At 41.4% G+C, this 17,275-nt stretch overlaps 1 long non-coding RNA gene across 1 annotated transcript; it reads left to right on the top strand.

Moving 5' to 3' along the window:
• Positions 1-256: 256 nt before the first annotated feature.
• LOC132005291 (uncharacterized) lies at positions 257-15,408 on the top strand. Its single transcript, XR_009400772.1, has 4 exons — positions 257-491; positions 7,899-8,111; positions 9,262-9,351; positions 13,749-15,408. It is a non-coding gene; the product is annotated as an uncharacterized LOC132005291 (long non-coding RNA).
• Positions 15,409-17,275: the final 1,867 nt, after the last annotated feature.

Raw genomic sequence — 17,275 nt, 5'->3', positions numbered from 1 at the left:
AGGGGGAAAAAAAAATAACAGAAGGCGAGAGGGACCCAGCTCTTGCTGGGTCTGCGGCTGTCGGCGACACAGAAAGGAAGAGAAAAAGAGGAAGGCACTTGAAAAAACGAAGGAATGGACCAGGGTGGAAGAGAAAGAGGGAGCAATAGCAAGAAAGACCAAGTGATGATGGACATCTGGTTCCAGGGATCTTGGTGGCTTGGAGGAAACCCCCATCTTGGTCTGCTGCTCCGTGTAACACGCAGCGGACTCACTCCGCTCTGGGAGTGAGAAGTGACTCACAGTTTTGGTATCTCCTACGTAAGAGCTTTGGGGGGATTCCTTGGCTTGCTGACAAGGGAAGGAAGAAAGCAGCAGCAGTGAGGTAAAACACGATTACTTCCAACTGCCTTGCGGAGGATATGCAGTCGCTTGGTTTGACTGGAACAGCTTGCTGCTCTCTGATGGCACGCGGAGGGAGAATAATTAAAAAGGCCAGCATCACTTACTAAGTGAGTAAACACAAAGCCGTTCCAAACGTGCTCTCCAGCTAATGAGAAGCTGTAATTTCTTATACTTCAAGGCAAAACAAGACAGTGATGGGGCTTAGTGGAGTGTGTGTTTGCGTGAATATGGAGGTGGGGGGTGGTGGTGGTAGAGATAAATCGACTAATTGTTGGCAATGTTTAAAAAAGGGATTACTGGAAAAGACAGTGAAATGATGACAGGAAAACATCTTGGACCAGAGCCAAAAAAAAAAAAAAAAAAATTGAGGCAAATCAAGTCTGCAGCTCAGAGGAAACACCCCTTTACTCCTGTCGGAGCCTCCGACAGGAATTGCCCGGTGTTCCTCAGCCAAATATGGAATATTGTGTGGGTACCAGGAGACTGGGTCAGGGACCATCAGAGCATCCAGAGGAAGCAACCATGGCATGCCAGGTTACACAGTTATGCCATACTTTAAGGAAACAAAACAGTAAAAACCAACCTGTCCTTTCCTTTTAATTGGAGCTCCTGCTTGCTCAAAATTGCTTCAGTTTATTAAAAGCAACCCCTAAACGAGCCTTCCGATAAGAGGAGCTGCTGATTCTCGGTTTGTCTCCAGGAAGCTGCTGCAAGGTTACAAAAATATCCTGGAAAAAGGAGGTTGAGGAAATTCAGTTTTCCATAGACTGGGCTTCTGGCCATCACGCTAGGCGACTGTCTTTGCCATTTGAACCGCCATTTGAATGCGGGAGATGGTTCGGGATTCCTCTTCTGTTGTCACCCAGCTGTGGCTTGGTGAGTCCAAAACCAGTGAATAGGACTCTTTTAATACGGGGTTCCAAACACACATGACAAGGTGGGGACCCCAAGGAATAAAATGAGCTGGATCTTCTTTCTTTCTGGGTGTTCAGTTAACTGAACTATCTGGTTCTTTTTCACATGAATGGAGTTAGGGCTTTTTTTTTTTTAAGGATTTCTGGAACTGGAAGGTCAATAGATAAGATGTCCTCCTTCTGACTGGAGTTTTATTCTTCATGTTGCTCTTTAAATGCAGACTCCCCAATACATTGCAAGTTTCTTGAGCAGGAGAAATATATCCTGCAGCACTGTACCCTGGATACTCAGGGGTGGAGGAATTAAGCCAGTCGTGGATGACTCGGGCACCTCATGTTGCATTTCTTCAGCATTCACAGAGACCTGTGTCTATAGTGTTTGTGCATGCATGTGTGTGTGTGTGTGTGTGTGTGTGATGACATTACATGTAGTGTGTGTTTGTGTATGTGTGGCTCTGTGTCAGTGTGTGTCTCTGAGAGGGAGGAAATGAGAATGAAGTCGGAACAGACAGAATGTTTGGGCATTTATGTAATTCATGCCGAGAATGCTCAATGCTGCAAGGCAGACAGCCACCCATCCCCGGACTCTGCTGCTCTGGAGGGCCTGTACAGACCTGATCTGAATGTTAAATGCAAGAGACGAAATTAGCATACTAACCAAGGATGTCAACCCCTCCTTGCAATCAGTAAATGGCCGTCTACTCTCTTTAAAGCCAGCATCGCCATGCACGCCAGCCACTTATCCATGTCCTCTGTCAGGTCCTTTTTTGTGTTTGTTTTTTTGTTTTTGTTTTTTGATGAAAGACTGGAAATTCATTAATGAGGAGGGAAGGAAGGGCTTCAAGGGGCTGTAATGAAAACAAATGATCCTCTTTAAACCTCATGACGGCCAAAGCCGGGGTAGGGGGGTTGCTTTCTGCTCTGGGGCTGGAGAATAGGAAATTCCACAGACAACAGACCACTTGATGAGAGCCCAAGAATGCATTGCTTGGGAATCTCTTCTATGTGGCAAAGAACAGCCATGGCCAGTATGTCTGTATTAATAAAACTTAGAAATGAGTTTTATCTTCCTAACTCTAAGTGGGGTCTACCAGATGTCTTTCCATTCCATCAGCCGTTATCAAATTTTCTTGACCTTGTGAGGGTAGGAAGAGCCTTTTGGGATCTTTGGCAAATTGCCTCAGCTTCCGAAGTAATACAAATTTTTCTTTTGGGCTATGCATCAGATTTTCCCAAAGGAAATAGCTGCCTTTTTTTTTTTTTTTTTAAATCTCTATCATACAGAAAAGCTCACAAAGAAGATTTGACTTGTACTTCTGCAGAGCCTTATTGTAAAGGAGACAGAATGCTGTTTAAAAGTGAAGAATTGGGCACCCCCCACCTTGTACTTGGGCTAGGAAAAGTTTGTTTCCTTTTTCTTTCTTTTAGCCACTTTATTCTTGGAAATAAGCTTTGTCTCTTCCATTGTATTGTACTGATTTGCCTTATACTGGAGGTCTTACCGTCTGACATATTTCAGGGACCTGTGGGCACCAGCCTGAGGAGGCAATAGGGAGCAGTGGAGCTTGGGATGAAGTGGAGACAGAGCCACTCAAGTCTATTTAGGGGAATAAAAGCTGTCCTCCGTGTTGCCTAGTTTCCCAATGTTTTAAGAGGTGGTAGATATTGATATGTTTAAATATAACTATATTGATTTTGAAATACTGGCTCAAGGTATGTTTCGTTTTTTCTTTTAAACAATCTATGGGTCAAATAGAATATATTTTTGAGAACGGTCTTGGTCCACAGCATTCTACCTTGTAATCTTTGCTTTAGTTCAAAATGCCTAGCACCTAAGTGTTTTTATTTGATGCTTTCTTAATGTCTACACTTTCTGTGAAATATTTTGTTTCAGTTAAAAATATACAGATATTAGCAGCTATACAGTAAACATCAATGGGAGTGTATATTTTGCTGGACCAAGAGGGAAGTGCTAATTTCAAACAATAAAGAGGGGAAGGAAATGGAAGTCTGCATTGCCTACTTGCTTTGTGGTTACTGGGATCTTAGCTAGCATGCTGGAATGCCACATTTTCCTAAAGGTTTTTTACAAAGGCCATAACTGGGAAGGATAAATACCTAGAAAGAAATATGTTTGCATATTTTCATATGTATCTCCATCTATTGTTACCATTAGTGATTAGTGCTATGCTAACATTTAAAAGAAATTAAAAAATACTCTTCCTTTTATTCATCCACAGAACTCCACATCTCAAATAGGTGGGGGAAAAAGATAGAAATCCCCAGAAGAGAGATCCTGCATATAGTATGGAAGAAAGTTTTTCTATGGCACCTGAAATAACCTCAGCAAGCAAAGGCACCTCAGCAAATGGTCAAGGGCAGCAAGAAGGACCCCCTTCTCACATAGTTGTAAGAGGATCTTCCAATTTTGCAGGTGCTCTTCTTGCATATTATCATGGTTAAATTCTCACTACAACCAGGCAAGCCAGATAGTATTCAGCTTATTTTACAGATGAGGACACGCAGGCTCTGGGAGGTGATGAAACTGCATAAGGCTGAATGCTAGTAAGAGGCATTCATGGATCTTCTGAGTCTTAACCCGATACCATTTTATTATTCTTCATAGGTTCTCCCAGAAATAGTCTCCTCAGACCCCTCACCCAAGGCTTCCTCTGGTCTTGATGCTCCCTCCTCCTCCTACCTTACTCCCCCACTGCGAGGTTTTCACCTCGTAATCTCTGTAATTTGTAGTCATATGTAACTTGAAAATGCTCCTTACATCCTTCCAGCAATGAAGAACCACTGGCAAGCTCCAAATGGCATTGGCAGAAACCATCTTTAACTTTCTACTCCTTCTTATCTGCTCTCATCTCCCTCCTTCCCTTCAAAGTCAAGTTGATCCACGGGCTGGCCTGTTTTAAGTGCTTCATTTTGCATAGCTAACAAAGCCCTCTGCTTTTATTTCTACTCCCCATTAAAACTGCTTCAGGTTAGTAGTGACCAGTTCAATTGTGCTTTCCTTCCCTGAGTTAAATTCTGTTGACCACCCCCTTCTCCATGACACTCTTCTCTTCTCTTTCCTATCTGACACTATCCTAAGCTGGATTTCCTCCTTCATTTATGGTGGCTTCATCCCAGATTTATCTTCCTTTTCTAATCCCTTCAATATTAGTGTTCCTGCAGTCCTCCTCTACTCTCAGCTGTACACATTTTGCCTTGTGTTAATGTAAGCCCTTGATTTCGGTAACCATCTATAAAGTGATCATCGAATTCTCATCTCCAGCCCAAACCACCCTCCTGAGTCGGTTCTGGATATCTGGCTGCTGACATCAGCTTGGGCACTCTTAACTCAGTACATCCCTAACTCATCATCAGCCCCCAAACCTCTCCTCCTTCAGCAACCCTTTCCCCTCACCCCTCTCACTCCTAACTGCTCTTCAAGTTCTTGCAATTCAACTTTCCTAATTCCTCTCTAACTATTTTCTTTCACTCTGTTCAGGCCATGCCTCTCAGATTATTTCCTCAGTGGCTTTTCTACCAGCCCAGCTGTTCTCTTCATTCTCAGATGAGTCCAGCCCACAATGCAGGCTCTGTATGAGTTCTAACTGATCTACAAAAAGTGCAACTAGAACAATTTCACTTGCCTCTGGGACTCTTCAGTGGATTCTTCCTTTCCAACATGTGCTTTTCTAAGGCTCCTCAGGATGAGGATCCTCCCAGCCCTCTTCCTTAAAATTTTTCCAGTTCCCACCCTGTACTGTAGGTCACAGAATACCCACGGCTCTTTTGTGCCTCAAGGGTTTCGTACAATGTTCCCACCTCCTGGAATGTTCACCTCTACTTTTGTCATTTGGTTAATTCCTTCACCTTCAAGATTCTCTTCCAGCAAGAAGCATTACCCTCTGCCCAAGACCCCTACTATGGGTTACGTGCTGCCACAAGCACTCAACCTCTGCCTTCTGTCCCACAGCATTTATTTCACTGGCACAGTAATCAGGTTCTCCTATTTGACTGTGAGATACTTGAAGGTAGAGTCTGTGACTTATTCCTGTGTTCCCAGAACCCAGCATAGGTTCGGACGTATACTGACTGCCTAATAAATTAACATTGCTATTTTTATTCTGAGAATCATAAATGCTATTTTTTAGCTGTAGGATTACAGGTCCCCCAAATAATCAAAATGAGGGAAATACAGTAACCGTCTCCCACAGTGAAAAAAAGATTTCCTCCGGTGCAATTCTCACTTACATCAGTTTTTTTACTTCTGTTAGGTGAGAAATGAACGCTGGGGTGGTCTTTAGGTGTTTGCTGATGTGGTAGAAACTTTGGAGTTAATTAGAAGCTTTGGCTAAAGCTGAACTTCCTTTGCAGAGTTCCTAGAGGAAACACTAAATTAACAGTTCAAGGTTACTATTAGAAAAATAGTCTGTTTCCCTTAGGTTATGCCTCAGGGAGCATATGCCTTCTCCATGCCATTTCTAAGATGTTTCCACTTTCCTTTGGACCTGGCTATATCTGCCACATTAAGCCTGGTCTTTCTAACAAAGGTGAAATCCCTTGAGGTCAGACTGCTAAATGCTTCTTTTGCATATCTTCCAATAGCAATAGATTCTGGCATACTCAATTAATACTGGTTGAACTGAATAGTCAGGAAAGCTGCCTACCAGAGAAGGAAGAATAAGGATGGTTTTATAAATTCCCATCTTCCATGAAGCAGAAGATGGCATGAAATCATTCATACCATAGTCCCCTAACAGTCCCAAGAAATAGCTCAAGACATCATTAAGAATTCCTAAATTTGCAAATACAGTCAGTTCTCATTACATGGTAGTTATCTTCTATAAAGTCAACACAGACTCTGAACTGGCAAATACCAAACCATTGCTCCTAGGAGAAATAAAGGGTTAGGTTCCTTTGAGCCCCTGGTCACCATATTTTTGTCAAGCAATCAATACATAACCTTGTTTTATGTGTGTTTCTGTTTAAAGACACCTTATTTTTAAAATTTTTTTCTTTAAATAATTTTTTTTTAAAAGTAGGGTCCATGCCCAGCATGGAGTCCACCATAGGGCTTGAACTTACAACCCTGAGATCAAGACCAGAGCTGAGATAAAGAGTTGGACACTTAACCAACTGAGCCATCCAGGAAACCCCTAAAGACACTTTATTTAATATCTATTGTTAATTCATTAGTACTAAACTCACAGCCAATAGTGCTATAACTCTTGCCCGGTTGAAGCTTATCTGATACATGTGTTTTCTCTGTAAGTCACATCGCAGCCTGCCCTCACTTAATAATACTAGACCACACTTCTGCATTATGCTTAGGAGCCATTTTAAACAGTGAACCAAAAGCCCAAAATGTAAAAGATGTAGCACTAAATAAACAGGGAATAAAACACCTGTCTACAGAATGAGAACTGAAAGAAACTCCGCTGGGAATGTGCATATTGAAGGACTCAAAATTTTTGCCTCTCTGTATATATGTCCACAAATGACCATGAAAACACTGCAAGTATTGCTGTGTGGGTAACAAATAAATTGAAGTGAATAGCTGAATTTGTAAGTACAGAATCTGTCAATGAAGACCAACTACACTACCTGAATATATTGATGAAACATTAGAGTTTTTGCTTATTTCCAAGTAGAGACTATGATGACCTTGGTCACAGCAAATCTGTGACTTTGGCATCCATTCTTTAGTTTGTACGAGACATCTTTCTGGCAAAGGATCACCTTCACTTTCTTGGGACTCTTCGCATAAGTAATTGCCACTCACTAGAGGTTGTCTGATTGCTGGGGGTGGGATGGTACATTTTTTCCCAAAGAAACAAACTGGTTTACTCTGATATGTGAAGGCTGGGCAATCATTAAGACTCCATTGCCAGCTAGGTGGAGTCTCCCGATGCCACCCGCCACCTCATCAAATGTTTATGATTTAAAGGTGGCCTCAGCAAAATCACAGTTGACTCATGTTAGGAACCTCTGCCTATATGAAGAGGATTTTATATCACTGTCTTTAAAAGCCATTCTTTTGAGCTAAATCTTGCCCTCGTTGGGTCATATTTTCACTCACATTTTATTTTGCAAGCAGCAGCTCAGAAGTTCATTTTTGCTGTTTTCTTATCGATTCCTATCTGGTTGCAAAGAGTAGATGAAGAACTCTAAGACTCTATTGTTACCCTTTCACACAAGCCAGAGGCACAGATACACATGTGTTTTAGAAGTCAGGAAAAGGGGTAAATCAGGTATTTAGAGTATAAAAGAAGACAAAGCTTGGCACGATTTCAGATAATGAGTGATGAGAAGAGCCTCTGGAACTTTTCACTGTGTCTCACTGTAAGTGGGCTTGGAGTTAGTTCCAACAGGGTTGGAATCTCAGCTCTGTTCCTTTATTCTTGCTGCCATCCTAATGGAACTGGATAACTGCACTGAGAGCGGTTCCCTCTTCTGGGAAATAGGGACCTTGATACAAACCTTCAGGAATGTCTGTGAGGACTAAATGAGATAATGTCATGTAAAGTGCTGAGCTTGAAGTCTGGCAGAAATTACTATGAAAATGGGAAGTGGTAATCGTTACTTTTTGTTACAATTTTCTAGATTCCTAACTAGCCATCTGCCCTGACATCTGGGTAATACATATTTGTAGAAACACAGAAGATTGGAGTTGAAAGACCTGCTCTCGGGCAACCTCCGCATTGTGAAGAAGAGAATATTGGCCAAACAGGATTAATCAGTGTGGCATTCCACAACTAGTAAGGGAAGAATCAAAAGGGGAATGCAGCTCTCTGAAGTCCAGTTCACAACTACTTGGTAAAGTCCTTTGTGCCAACATTTCCCTTCTAGAGTCTCTTTCTACAACTCTCATCTGTCTCCCACCCCTTCTTCCTTACCTGATAGCCTGGTAACCATTGCCTGTAGGCTGTTGTCTTCTTTGGCAGGAAGACTTGGTGCTAGTAGCAACAGCCAAGTAGAGTATTTTAGAGCAGGAATTACCAAGTATGATTTCTTCATTTTTTTTTGACTTTATATATAAATATAAATATCTATCTATCTACCTATCTATAGCTATGAACAGATCATACTTACAGTATATTAATGTAATAAAAAGCAAAAAGGATCCCAGAAGCTACAGAAGGAATACTCTTTTTAAAAAGAGATCAGTTATTTTGTAGTTCTCTGCAGTAATTTGCAAGATGCTCCTTTGGAAAAGCTCACAGGGAAATGCCACCTGACATACAAACCCCAAAGCTTATAAGTGATCATGCAGCAATGGGACGAGAGAACTGCACTGGACAAACTGGATGGGGCTGGTTAATTTCCACCAAGCCTGTCTTACACAGTGGAAGCATAAAGTGGGTTATTTCAGGAAACAGCAACCTTTCCATTGGTGTGAAGGTGTAGGGTGGGAGATGAGACAAGGTAATCCTCTGGCAGGAACTGCGCAGAGCCATAGAGTGATGGATTATGTGGCATTTAAGTAGGAGGTTGCATCTCACAGGACACAGTAATTCTAAAACAGGGCATGGTGTACATATGGGTCCTGGAGGGGAAGATGAGGTCAGAGTCTGGAGTGTGTGATGGTCACACAAGAGAGGGGTCTACTGTTGTGGGGTTTTAGCTAAGGGAGCTGGGGACCCCACAGGACTGCAGATGCACCAAGGTAGAGCTAGCATCACAGGCCAGGCTGGGCCTACCTCTGCTCAGCTGAACTGGGTTACACAAGCAGGTATCAGAATTTGGAAGTGGTTAGGCAGGCCTGGTAATATTGGTGCACCCTCACCTATTTTATCACATGAGAGATTAATCTTTGCTACAAATTATTCATAACTAACCTTGAGCAAATAACAGTATTTCTTAGTGGGTATTGGAGAGTCTGTGGGGGCAGATCCTCCTATTTCTCTACGGCTGTGTCCCACTCACTTTTACTCCTCAACCATTTTTGTCCTCTTTCTACTCACAGGCTACTGAAGCCACAAAAGCTGGTGTAAGATGTAACTTCATCAGAATATCCTTCTTGCAAAAGATCTGGAACCACATTTAATCTGACAAGGTAACAGGTTTAAGTGAAACACAGTTGACTTGTCTAGCCCACTAAGCTATTCTATTTGCATTTTATATTGAACATGCCTCCAATATTTTCTTTGTTAGATGAAACTGACATTTCCATATGATGGTGAATGCTAAACTGTGAAACGCTTTCATCGGGTTTTGCTTCAGCAATTCCATCATTGTATAGGCATAGAAAAAGATCACAATGAATACACATAAACATCCAACACACTGCTTCTTATGGTATGGTCTCTTCAATGGCTTAATTTTTGGATTTATGCAGCATCTCACTTATCCTGAATCCAACAATTCAGCAGCTATCTTACTTATCTGGATTTAATTGAGAATAAAGGCCCTAGAAAAGACAGAAAAGTTGTTGCTGAAGTGACATGCATGGAAGTTCAGGAATGTCAGACTCTCAGTTGGATGTGAGGCCCTGTCCCAGTACCAGGTTTGAATGGTTCACTTATAGGCAGGAACCCTTGGAGGTAATGGCATCATGCAAGGGTGCCTTCCTTTGAAAGGAAAAGTTGTGCAAGCAGGATACGCCCTCTTCGATCTTTTTTAGCATGAGATACTCATGAAGGCTATCTTGGTTTTGTTGGTCCCTGCAAGGACTGGGAAATGGCACCGCTGATCTAATAATATTTGGTGCTTCTAGATCTGAAATTCTTCCTGGTGCCTAGGACAGCTCCTTAATTCAGCTGCCACTTCTTTAGAGGTTACCCAAGAATATCTCAATTGATAAGTGGAGGACAGAGCCTTCACTTGCCTATTTTTCATAATTAACAGAAAACATTGCCTGTGTCACACCAACAGAGCTCTGAAATTTAACAGTGGCATCCACAGGGAATTCCACGCCCCTGGTGTGGCTGGAGAGCTATGGAAAGATCTGCTGGCAGCATACTTGAGTGGCAGATGAAGAAATCTTCTAGGAAAGTGTCTGTCCTGAGGAGAAGGTCAGGCATATAAACTTGACTTAAGAAGAATGACAGGGTAATAAATAGCATGCAGATTTGGGATATAGGATATCTTCCACTGTGAAGACAATCCTTCATTCCTCCTTCCAGGCCAAAGCCCAGGGCACAGGTCTGAGTCTTGGTGACAAGTAAAAAGCTCAGGAGAAAGTTCATATAGAGTCTTTTTGAGTGGTGGGACAGGAGGAGAGACGGGGAGCCAGGAGCACTTAGGGACCAAGGCAGTGGAGTGCAGAAAAAAAGCAAGAAATTTCAGTCTGAAGCAGACATGGGTGCTCAGGCCGTATCAGTCTCAGCTTCAACAGATTCCCCTCAGTGACTGGCATTGTGATATGGGGCCTCCCCAGCTCTGGCAGCAGGGAGAAGCTGGCAGACAGCAATGCCATCAGCTTTGGGAATGGAAGAAGAGCAGCCACGTACCCTCATAGCAGCTGGGACAGTGGCAGGATGAGACACACTCACAGAGATTGTTTTGCGGCAGAGGACTTAGAGGTCAGGGATGGAGAGGACTTACGCAAACACACATGATGTCCCTGCACTGGGTTACTTCCTAGAGTACGTGAGGGAGATTTGGAGCAAGAATGGAGGTTCTACCATTGCAGGTGGATGTCAAAGCCACCAACATCAGCATGGCCCGAGCTTTACACGGGCATGGCCTGAAATTGGTTATCTCACCAGCCAATGCCTGGAAACCCTGTGAAGAAAGGATGGGTGCCAGAAGTAGTCCAACTCCATTCTCTTGGACATAATAACTGATTTAGAAGCTTCTGTCTCTTTTTTCCCCAGAGCTAACAGCAGTTACTATATTGTTTTTTGACTGTTAATTCACTTGTCTGTCTCCTTTTGTAAGCTATAAGCTCACTGAGGAAAGGGACTATATTTTATTCATCTGTAGATTCCTACTACTCAACACCTTGTCAGGCAAATAGGAGACACTGAATCAATGTTTGTTGGATGAATAAATACACAAATAAATCAAGAGATGTCCCAAATGAGACGGCCATCTGAGATAAGGTTATGTAAATAAATGAGGATTGTATCCCATGAAAAGAAGGGGAAGACCCTATTTAGAGCCCTACAAGGGCTGAAGGGAGTTGGGGGGGATACATACACTCCAAAGCTGGCTCTGATATGGGCTCTTTCAGAATCTCCTAGAATCTTGTTAGACTATAGTCCCTAATGGTGACTTAACTATTCCAGAACAAGTCACCACAACTCTGCAATGATCAGAGAGGGTGTTAGTCCTGTGCCCCAACAAGTTAAGGTCTTGATAATTGACGAGTTAAAGAGCAAGAAGAGGAAGAGCCCTATAAGGTGAGAAGGAATGGCAGATGCATTTGTGCTGCCTTTAGATCCGTGGACTTCAAGATGGTTTGATCCTTGGCCTTGGACCATGATTGCATATACTCTAGTGGGATACAGACCTCAGGTAGCTGTGGATGGCAGAGACACTGTCACAGCACAAGACCACTCCCTGTCTCCTTCTCTGAAAATGTAGCAAGAAGATCTACTCCCCTGTAAGCAGTCCCAGGCTGCTTAGCCAAGGTTCTATGGTGATGGTTCTGGTAAGGGGGGCATTTAGGGGAGGTGCCCTTCAGTGGTTGAAAGGTGGCTAATAGTCTTTGGATTCCAAGCCCCAGAGCTGTGACATTCTAGAGGGAGCTGATCCACAGTATCCTGAATACCAGGGCCTGATGGTGAACACTGGGCCCTGGCTTCCTCCTCATGCCCAGAGGCTTGGAGGAAAGGGACTTAACCAATGAAGGATTCCTAAGTCACAGATTTATGAGTCTGTATTTCCAAGCAGGATTTCCCCACCTAGGTCTGGAGTTACGAGCACAGGGCTCAGGAGTCTGGAGGCAAATGCATTGGGAATACAGAATCTAGGCTGATTGACTCCTTAAGTAGCCAGCTGGGTCACTGCCACTCATTGAGCCCTGAGATGCTGTGGGTAGGGGAAGGCTTTAGGAAGCATCTTGATTATGCTTCTTATGACGGTGGGGGGAGGTGTTTCCTAGCTATAGGGATCTCAATCTCCTGATTAATCTATATTTACTGTTAATTCTACCTTATTTATTTAAGAGAGTGAGAGCCAGAGAGTGAGAGAGAGCCATGGCAACACGTTTTCCTTTTAAATGTTTGCATTTTTTTAAACTTTATCTACCAAAGTAATTTTTAAAGTAATCTCTATACCCAATGTGGGACTTAAACTCATGACCCCAGATCAAGAGTCACATGCTCTTCCGATGGAGCCAGACAGGCAGCTCCAAATGCTTGTATTTTAAAACAAGTCTATATACTCCTTAGACATGACACTTTTAAAATAAGCAATAATTTGAGGTGCAGTTTTCAACTCTTAGAACTTTCAACTGCCTTGAGTTCCTAGATAATTAAGTCTTACACAAAGTAGTAATTCTAAAATTGTTCCTTTGTTTTTGACTGGTCAAGGAAAGGGTTAGAGACATTTTCATGATAGAATAGTGTGTTCAGAGTAAAAATATCCCTTTATGCTAAATTGACATATATGCACATTTGCTTCAGGTTTTCCATTCACAAGATGTGAGTGTCTATGTACAGGTACATATATGTATTTAATAGTCAGTGTATATATGTGCATGTGTGTTGTATGTGTGTGCATACACATAGGTGTGTATACTGTATATATATGGTGCTTGTGTGTATATTCATATGCGGAGAGTATATGAGTGTTTGTGCATGCATGTGTGGCTATAATAGGCATCTACTCCACGTGGAGTATGCTCTAGAATGAACAGTCTGTTCTCTGGATTACCAAAGGACAAAGATCTTGAATTCCATCCTTACAGTGAAATGCAGTTTTTTTAAAAACTGAAAACTCTGTTTTTATTTCAAAAGATTGAGTAGAATGATACTTCAGAAATAATTTCAGTCATTTAAATTTAAGGCCCTGAAAAAAATTCCCATCCATGGTTCGAATCTATTCTCTGGCCCAGAGCCCAAAGCATTTTCATTAGATTGAGAATTGGATACTATTTCATTTACTTTAAGCTCTTGCTGCTCAGAATTTTGTTCTTCAGAGACAAGCTAACAAGTGTCGATGGCCATGTTGGCCTCAATAATAGTTCTCCTTTTCTTGAATGATCTGTTTCAGTTGCATTATTATCATTTAAAGATGGTCTTGTGCTTACAGACGCAGTCTCCATGAACGTATCAAGAATGCTGATTTCCTATATGTGTTTGGCTTCTCCAGTTGGTAACGTGTTTGGAGAAAACACCCTTAACTTATTTTCCATGAAGCCATTTGCAAAAGAGAGGCTATCTAGAGACTTCTATTTCATATTGCATTCTTGCACTTACTAAAGGAGATTTCATCCATGTAGAGATTTGTTAAAAGTTTTAAGCATTAATTAATGAAAACTTTACTGTGGTCTTTTCAATAAAGGTAACTGACCTACCAGTAAGAAAAAGACAGATAACTCACCAAAAAGGGGGCAGATGACTGGAATAGAGACTTCACACACAAAAAATAAATCCAAATGGCCAATCAGTGCTTCAATTCATTGGAATTAAGGAAATGCAAAATAAGTTGCAATGAGAGACCACTTCTACACCTCCTGACTTGGCAAAAACTGAAGTCTGGCAATAACAAGTGCTGGTACGGGTGCCACAGAACAATGGGACACTCATACACTGCTGGTGGAAATGTAAAGATACTACTTTGGAAAGTAGTTTTGCATTAATTAGTAAAGCTGAATAGATGCATGCTCCTTGATCCCCCCAAAACCCCTGCCAACAACTTAAAGCAGTGGCTCTCAAAGTGCAGTCCCTATTCCTGGCTAGTAGCATCAGCATCACCGGGGAATTTCTTAGAAATGTAAACTCTCAAAAGCTACTCATGTCCCTCTGAATCAGACACTCTGAGGGTAGAGCCTCGTCATCTGTGAACCTCCTGGGGATGGTGATGAGCTCTCAAGTAGAAGAAGTATTGCCTAAGAGAAATCTGTGAGCCTGGGCACAGGACACATGACAAAAATGTTCATAGCAGTAACCACGGATTCATCAGCAGGAATATTTTGTGTTCTATTTATGTAATGGAATATTGGACTATAAAGAAAACGAATGCACTCCATGGATAAAGATTATAGTCATTATGTTGAAGAAAAGAAGCAAGACACAAATGAAGAGAAAAAAAAGCCCTGAAGGAAAGCAAGGAAGTGATGACCGTAAAATATAGGAAAATGGTGATCAATATTGAAGGAGCTCTGATCAAGAAGGAATTTGGATTGGGGGCTGGAGTTTCTGAAGGGCTGGTAAATGTCCCATTCTTTGACCTGGGAGGTGGTTATATACTCACTTGCTTTATGATTATACTATAAATTGTATATATTTGCTCTTCTAAATACATATTACATTTTACAGTAAAAATAAACTTTTGTATCTACTACAGCTTTCATTGTTGTTATCAAAATCAAATTTAACCAGATTATAACCTGCCTAACTTCGTAAGTCTGCTTGATTCTCCTTCCCATTATAAGACAGTCTTCCATAACATCACTACTCCTGTTCTCTCTCCTTTTTTTTTTTTTCTCTTCCAGTTAGGGAAATAGAATTGGGGGCAGACTCTAAGACAACAATTTATATCAGCCTAAGTTATTATCCCTTCCTCTCTCTAAATATGTGAGGAGTCTAAGAGCAACCAGTCTTCTCAACAAGTGAGGGTAGTATCAGCCACACGATACAAGGTTCTATTGTGACTTTGCTGTTTATTTGCAACCTTCTTTAGTGATTGTTGCTAGACTTAATTCATGCACAGTTAGATGGGAAGAAATAACATATTGGATCTTTTAAGTATAAGAGTAATATAGACATTGGTTGGCTCATACTTGAGTTGTCTAAGTTTAAAGCAGAACCTTCTTTTCAAATAATTTTGAAGTCAGGTCCTTATTTTTGCTGTACTTCAATTAAGACAGGTGTACTTTGCCCCCAGGTCTATGAAGATTGCATTGATAGCCATTTACCCTTCCATGGATAATATCATTCTTTCATCAACAGTAATGATCATGTGAGTACTAACACTTTAAAAAATATAGCTTATATCATAATACAACATACCAAGCACAGTGCTTGTACATAGCAGATGCTGAGTGGACAATAAACTGGCACACGCAGATCTGTCATATATAAAACATATCTAAAATAAAACTATTATTATAAATTGCTATACATTTTAGCTGTCTCATTTTTGTGGTATGTGTATTTACTTTTTAATTTTGTGACTATATATACATATAAATATATATATATACACACACACACATATATAACATAAAATTTGCCACTTTTAGTGTACAATTCAATGGCATTAATTATATTTTATATGTTGTACAACCATCTAGCTGCCCAGTTTTAACTCTCATTTTAATGTCCTTGTTAGAATCGACTTTGATATTTCAAATCAATTTTTCAAAACTTCCTCTAATACAGCCCCTCCCTCTTCCTACATTTTATCTTTTGCCATCTTTGCCAGGTCCTTGGTCTCAATTACAGCCCAATCATGTGTGTCATCTCATGTGTGGGGGACTAGATTTCTTGTCCACAGGACTTTCTTTCCTTCTTCAGCTCAGCTTACCATTGTCCAGAACTGGAAGCTGCTACATTAAACTATGGAGAGCTAAAAGTTAAAAAAAAAAAAAATCCATTCTTACTAGGAAAAATGTAGACTCTTGGTTTCAGGATCCTCTGGGACCCATCATGGGTTATCTAAAGTACCAAAAATTATTAGCCTGATGTCTTAGTGGAAGTACTCAGGATATTAATTCACCAGTTGTGTATAATTCCCAAGTTAGTCTCTTGTGCCAAACAGTGACTAATTAAGCTGTGGATAATGTCAGCCTGCAAGCATGATAAAACAATAATGATGATGGTAATAACAATAGCTAACACTGAGCGTTGTTTGGTGCCAAGCATGCTTCTAAGGCTGTTATATGCATTATTTGATTACTAGTAATCATAATAATCCTATGGCACATATACAATTATTAGCCTATTTTATAGATGAAGAAACTAAGACTCGGAGAGATAAATTGTATGTGCAAAGGTTATAGGATTTGAACCCAAGCAAATGGATCCTAGAGCCTTGTTCTTAGTCACCACACTCTTTAATAGTAGAACCCAACAGAATGCTTTACTCTTGTGTCCCTTCTAGAAGACTGGTTGCTCCAGGTGAAAACATAGAGAAATAAGTTAGGAACAAGAATAACACACACACACACACACACACAACACACACCCCTTTATTTCTTTGGGGTTCAGTGAGGGGTGGGGCACAGAGCTGGGAGAATTAGCCTGTTCAGTTAATAATACGTGCTAAAAGAAAGGCATTTGGCAATAAAATATCATGGCAGTTTAGTTGGGAGAAGATTATTTTTAGCTACTAGGCAGGAAGGAGTTGAGTACACAATGTAGGGCCATCAAAGGTTTCTCAGCACAAAAGGAATATAATAAAAGCTGTGCTTTTAGGAAAATAAAACTACCACTGGTAACTATTATGGCCTGGAAGGAGGAGAGACTCAAGGTAGAAAGGCCACTTTAAAGATGTCTACAGGAACTCACAGGACAGGTAGTGAAGGCTGGAACCAGGGCAGTGACCCTGGGCATGGAGAGGCTGGGAAAGGCTCTGTGGAGTAAGGCCAGAGGGATGGATATGGAGGGTCGAGTTGATGACAAGATTCCAATCCGAGTGAGTGACAGAATGGGGTCTCACGCAGAGAAAGCGGAGAGCTGGGAGGGGAAGAATGTCTGGGAGGGAAGCGAAGGCACAGAATTTGAAGCTCTGGCAAGATCCATAGGGATACTGTTGAGGAACTTGAGTTTGAGAGGGAGGTTCGAGGGGAGACTTAGAACTTCTGCAGAGCATGGAGAGTCAAAATCATGGAAATGGAGGAGAATGTCAAGGGAGAATGTAGAGTC

Source organism: Mustela nigripes, chromosome 17, assembly GCF_022355385.1.
Source record: "Mustela nigripes isolate SB6536 chromosome 17, MUSNIG.SB6536, whole genome shotgun sequence".
NCBI classification, from domain to species: Eukaryota; Metazoa; Chordata; class Mammalia; order Carnivora; family Mustelidae; genus Mustela; species Mustela nigripes.
This window is presented reverse-complemented; position numbering and strand designations above follow the sequence as displayed.